This window comes from Dermacentor silvarum, chromosome 1 (genome assembly GCF_013339745.2).
Source record: "Dermacentor silvarum isolate Dsil-2018 chromosome 1, BIME_Dsil_1.4, whole genome shotgun sequence".
NCBI classification, from domain to species: domain Eukaryota; kingdom Metazoa; phylum Arthropoda; class Arachnida; order Ixodida; family Ixodidae; genus Dermacentor; species Dermacentor silvarum.
Window position 1 is genome coordinate 199,764,360 of NC_051154.1, and position 6,261 is coordinate 199,770,620.

The window sequence follows — 6,261 nt, forward strand, 5'->3', positions numbered from 1 at the left end:
AAGAAAACGTATCTTCTCTCTGTAGCAATGATTACTCTATTATGACATTAGGCTCACGACCGCTCTGGGTCGGATTGACTAAGTCATGTGGTTTAACGTTCGAAAGCAACACTGGGTCTGCGAGAGAGGCCGTCAGAGGAGGGCTCCGGATTAATTTTGACCACCAGTGGTTCCTTAATGTGCACCTAAATCTAAGTACTCCATCACTTTGGCATTTCACACCCATCGAAATGCGGCCGCCGTGGCCGGGAACCCTAGCCGTGACCTCGTGCTCGGCAGCACAACGCCATAGCCGCTGTGCCACCGCAGCAAGTAACCGCTTTGGCTAGTAATTGAATTTGCTGAGCACGAGGTCGCGGGATCGAATCCCGGGCACAGCGGCCGTATTTCGATGGGGGCGAAATGCAGAAAACGCCTGTATACTTAGATTCACTTAGATGCACGTTAAAGAACCCCAAGTGGTCCAAATCACGGTGTAAGAAGATAGGTGTTCCGACGGCGCGCCCGCGCTGGGGCGAGAGAGCGGCCACTTCGTGTGACCGGAAGTGAGCGCCGCCGCTAGGGGCAGCACGTGTTCAGGAGGCCTTGGAGCAGCGACACAAGAGTGGATAATTTCCAACCTCCGTCAGCATTTAAACAGCCATACTTAAAGATAAGCAATTTTTCCTTATTTAGACGCCAAATCCTGAGCAGGTAGAAGGTTTCATGCCACTTACTGTCAAAATACACGTCATTTCCAACGCGAGAGAGACACGTCGTCTGCTCGAGCAGACAGCGCGCTGCTCTTGCCACTGCTCGCCGCGTCGGAGTCAATCGGAATGTCGGCAGAAATATAAAGGGACGTTCCTCCAACCAAGTAGAGTCGTTTTAAGCAGGCGAACGACATATATTCATCGAAATAAAGCACTTCTGCCGCGCGTGCCCATAAAAGCGACAGCAAAGCGAGCGAAAAAGTGGCCCCCAGAACAGGTGCTGCCCATTGCGGCAGCGGCGTGCGTAGAGTCACACTAAGTGGCCGCGCCTCGCGCCGCCGTCGGATCACCTTCCTTTTTTACACCGTGGCCCAAATTAATCCGGAGTCCGCCACTATATACGGCCTGCCTCATAATCAGATCCTAGATTTGGCACGTAAAACCCCATAATTTAATTTTTTAAGCAATTGAAGCAGGGTGCTCAATTGAAAAAAAAAATAATGGTTTGGTTCGGGTTTGGGTTCCACTCCACTCCAACTTCGTTCCAGTTCATTTCCGGTTCGGGCTAATAAAAATTTATAACGGGGTTCGCCAACAGGTTTGGCGCAGTCTATCTTGTCCTGCCCCATGGCGATATGCTGCATAGTACTGTCAACTTGTCTGCATGGCGCATGCGCATGTTTCATCAAGTGGAGGCCAACATTTACGGATGAATTACACAGATACGGGGTAATTTTCATAAACACATCATATATAAAGAGAACTAGTGAGACTCTTTGTGTCAGGGTAAGGTCTGTGTAGCTTCCACAGTGGTTACTTTGACAGAAACAGTTAATTTTCGTTTTGCATCAGCTTTTTACTACACGACTGCATGGTGGTGAGCGAACTGTTTTATGTGATCTATGGCGTCGATGAAAGCGTGAATTCACATGGTATTACATATATTACAACTTCAAGTTTCTAGTAAGTAGCAAAGAAAGAAGTCAGCAATTGACATTTCCCTTAGTTTGATGCTTTTTAATCATGAAATGCTTTTGGCTCCCATTATCGGCGACCTTCAAGTGACCTTGGGCCAAAAGCCAGAGCCGTTATCCGGGCGCTCAAACGAGAACATCGGGGAAACCAGGCAAAACTTAAGAAAATGTGGTCTCTGGCCCTCAGCCATTTGTGCGGGACCATATTGCATACGCTAGTTACTACCAAAACAAGTTAAAAAATATTGCTTCCGATTTCTTCCTAATGTTTCTTCGCAATATCACTCAAGCTGTAACTTCTAGTACGCTGAAGTTTTATTTGTCATCTCCAATAGCGACATCCAAAAAGCAGATACAGGGCACCATACAGTTAGTTGATTGTCATCTTTTGTCGCTGAGACAGGGTTGCCTGTGCTCTTTTCAACGCTAGCGGTCCGTGAGGTGGCCGCACATTTGCAGCCGACCACTTCGACGCGACTTTGCAGCCAACTACTTCGACTGTTGGAAGAAGAAAAGCGGTTGAAGGCGGCTGCACCACAGGCAGCAAAGGACGCCATATGGTAGCCAATTTATGCTTACATCTACTATCGATTACGGGAGAGCTAGCCATTTTTTTAGAAGCAGGTGAGGACATTGATGCTTCTGAACGATGAACAAGGACGGTTTGTGCTGAACCATAGGTCAATGTTTCGTGTGCATCTCGCACGTGGCGCGTAGTCTTGTGCTTGCTCAGGGTGGAGAAAGAAGCCAAAAGCACGCACATGGTGTCCCACGAATAATTTCTACAACTCGATGGGCGTTGTACTCTGCTTAGCGCGTAACACTATGGCACGTAACGAAAGCCGATTTCACGTGCCCTTTATAGCCGTGGTCACCGCTCAAAGAGAAGGTAATGACATTCATTAGCAACCACAGTGTTATGGTTACAATAAGCCGTGCAGCTGAACTCGTTGGTATCCCTCCTCAAAGACATCGTCTTTCCCGCTCTCCGTGTTAATCAAGCTTTCGTAACAAGTTAACCTAATGGTCGAATTGGGAACGTCACCAGAAATGTTGATACCACGAATATCCTTGACACAACTTTTCGGCCGCGGAACACAACTGGCATGGCCGACTTAAAGTGTCTCTGCCGAGGTGGCCGTAGTAACCAGCGTATATCCATCGTCTATCCCCATTCCCACACACAACGAAACTCGTAAGTCGTAACAATCTGCTTGTAGGGTGCGCCGATTGAAGAAGTAGTTGTTGGAACAATCGTGCAAACTATTCAGCACAATTATACATTGTATTAGCTGCCTTATTATTTCTCAATATTGTTTCGAAAAACAATCCTTTAATCATGAGCACTTGTTTGTGGGTCTAGTGATGTCCACCTGCCACACATGAGACTGGCAGTACCAAAAAAAAAGTAAAAATAAAAAATAAGTGCTAGTTACTTGGGTGTTATTGGATAAATTAAAGCTCGAATCTGTTTCTGTGGTATTTAAAGTGCAACAAGGATGGCCTTGACACTTATAGACCAATTGAAATTTTACCAGTTGTTTTGTAACGTGGCCCGACAAGCCATACACCGGGTAGTTATATTTATTTAGAATGTACAAGATTTTCAAAAATTGCCCGTACCAGATATAGCACCATTCTAGCCCTTGAGCTAGATTCCCCGAAGATGCATATATTACTGGTACGAAAAAATTGAAGTGCGTAATAGACTAACAGTATTTCACAAATAAGGTTTTTAACTACTTACATCACGGCCCATATTTGAAATTTACGAAATGTAGCCGATGAGCTTGCAAGATATATGCACTCAGAATTAATTTTCAGGATGGCACCAGTTTCTAGATATTCATTCCCAAAGGGTTCGACGAAATACATTGGCGTTCCAGTTATTTTTCTGCTTCAATGCATAAAATGGTGTCTTTATAAAAAAGTGCAACGCCAGCGCATATTTGCCGCAACATTGAAGGCACATGTCTCGAAACTGGTGCCATCCTCAGAATTCGTTCCAAGTGCCTTGCAACGTCATCGGCTACTAACTTCTGGTATTCCTGATAAATTAGTATCCTCTTCGTTTGGTCATGCCAGTGTTTTTTTTGTATTTTTGTGAACTGTTTGCTCAGCCGCTGTTTGTCCAGTTGCAACCCAGGGCGTAAACCTTTGTCAGGAGGCATGCGGTGGTTGGCCCCTTTTGGACTGTAATGCGGTCAAGTTGGAACAGAATCACATTGATCGATATGCACACAGAAAATTAGACCACTCAAGCGCCTGAGTGTACCGTTAATTTTTTCCCTACTCCATGTTATAGTGTGCAATGATGACCATGAGTGCCTCTTATTATCGTACATCGTTATCGTACATATTATCGCCTCTTAGTATCGTACACCGTACATACTGAACACATATTGGTACAGATTTTAATTTAAACTGAGAGCCGAAATTCCTAGCATATTAATTTTATTCTTCTTTAGTGTCACCATTAAAAGCACGTGCTCTTCTGCTAAAATCGAATTTCCAATAAAAAATTCGGCACAGCTTGTTCAATACTTTCAATGCCTACCACCGCGGTTCTGCAGTTATTTTAATAAAACTGTCCATATATAGACATCCCTAGCTTTACTCGTCAGCATTTTCAGACACCACACCTGTACAGTTTGCTATCGCACAAAGGGATCATAGTGGCGTGTGCCCGCTTTGTTTTTGACTTGCAAATGAAGTTTCGGCTTAAATAAAGAAGAAAAAGTTGTCGCAGTTTCACCTAAAAGGTGAAGCATCAATTGCGATAGCAAACTTGTAGAGAGCTATACGGAGTAATGATATTAGCTTTATCAGCTGTATAAACTTGGACATGCAGCAGCATCGGCAACACGCAGAACTGTTGTCGACGCCATCCGCGTTTTGCCCGCGTTCGCTCAAAATGCGTGCGGCGTTGGTGACTGTTGCCGGAGCCTCTGATATAAATAGGCACTGCGTGCCGCAGCTAAACGTCGCCTCCCTTCCCTCCCCCTCCCCCACGGCCTCTCGCGTTTGCTCTACATACATGGTGATTGTGAAGGAGAACAGAGACGCCTACTTCTGCAGCCCTTAAGCGAGCACGGCGCAGAACGCGCGTTTGTTCTCCGCCGTGCGTTCACTCCCCGTGAAAGACGCGCCCCTCGCGCCCTTTCACTCGCACATACAGCGTTCGGCGCGCGGCTCCCACTTACCCCTCCCCGTTGGCGCTGAGCCGTGCTCCCTCAAGGGCTGCAGAAGATAGCGCCAACCTTTCCCTTTCCCTCAAGAACCACTTATCATCATCATCGGCGACGATTTCTTCTCCAAATGACGTCATACGGAACCTCACGGTGACGGCGACGGCGACGGCGACGGCAGAAATCTGCTTTTGAGTGTCCATATAATTGCTATCGCAATAAAACGGAGAAATTCATGCTTGTATCTTGAACTACGCACTGCACGGAAAAAAAGAGTGTTCACTTTTTCAGATAACTTCGGCCATTCCGCCCCGCACCGCCAACTTGCGACCCGCACCCTCACGTTCCTAAACTCCCCTGAAGACCACGAGTGAGCTGAAACGTTCAGATAATTTTTATCATTATTAGCAATTGCGGTGTTTCCCTACTGACTCAGAGAGGTGTCGCCGAAGTGCCCCTCTTTGTTGATAATGATGGCAACACTTTATTGAAAGAAATATAACGAACTTGGCCCTCAGACCTCATTGCGGAAAGGGATCAGTAGCGCCTCGCGAAAGCGCGCTGCGCAGTCAAATTCCCGAAGGGACAGCAGGATGCGTGGCAGATGTCCACTGGCGAACTTGTTACGTCTGCAATTCGTCGCTTTCGTCGCGGCTTTGGGAAAACTCATTCTGTTAGCGTCTGCAGTCTCCAGTGCACATAATGATTCGTAGGGTTTCCTCGAATGACAGCCTTATGGGCGGCAATCACGGCCAAATCACGAAGAAGTTCGAAGGATGGCCGCTGAATTGAGGAAGCAGTCTGTATCGCACACCGAGAACAGGAAAAGGAAACTGTCTGCGACAAAGCACTGTGTCGCTATAGCTAAAGATGGGATATAGGTGGGGTGCTGTTGCTGTTAGAGGATGTCCTTTAGGCTGAATAAGCATGGACAGCGAAACTAACACCCACCAATGCATGGCCGATACTGCGCTCAATGGCAATTCAAGCGCCTCTATTTTGTGTTCGTACATGCACCTTTATTTTGATTCAAGATCTGAAATAGTAGCTGGCTATTTATCTACGGCGTAAACGAGCGTTCTAGAGTCACCAGACTATATTTTAGTTGCTCAGTTAGTGTGATAAAACGAAAGGAATGTTGCAAGCGAGCATTTCCTGAGAACGTTGCAGGAGTCAAGAGCGCGGCCATGCAGAAAGACTCATCTCCTGCTTGTTTGCGCCCATATATAGTTATTGATAAGGTCACTTGGAAAATCTGTTGGGTAATTCCAATGGATTATATTACGCAAAACATTGACTGCACTTTGCAGAAACTCCTGGCGTGCAGTATACGCAGCGGTAGGTAATACATTTAGAAGAAATTAGGAAGCCGGACCTTGAACTGTGCTACATGAGCCTTTTTTTTCA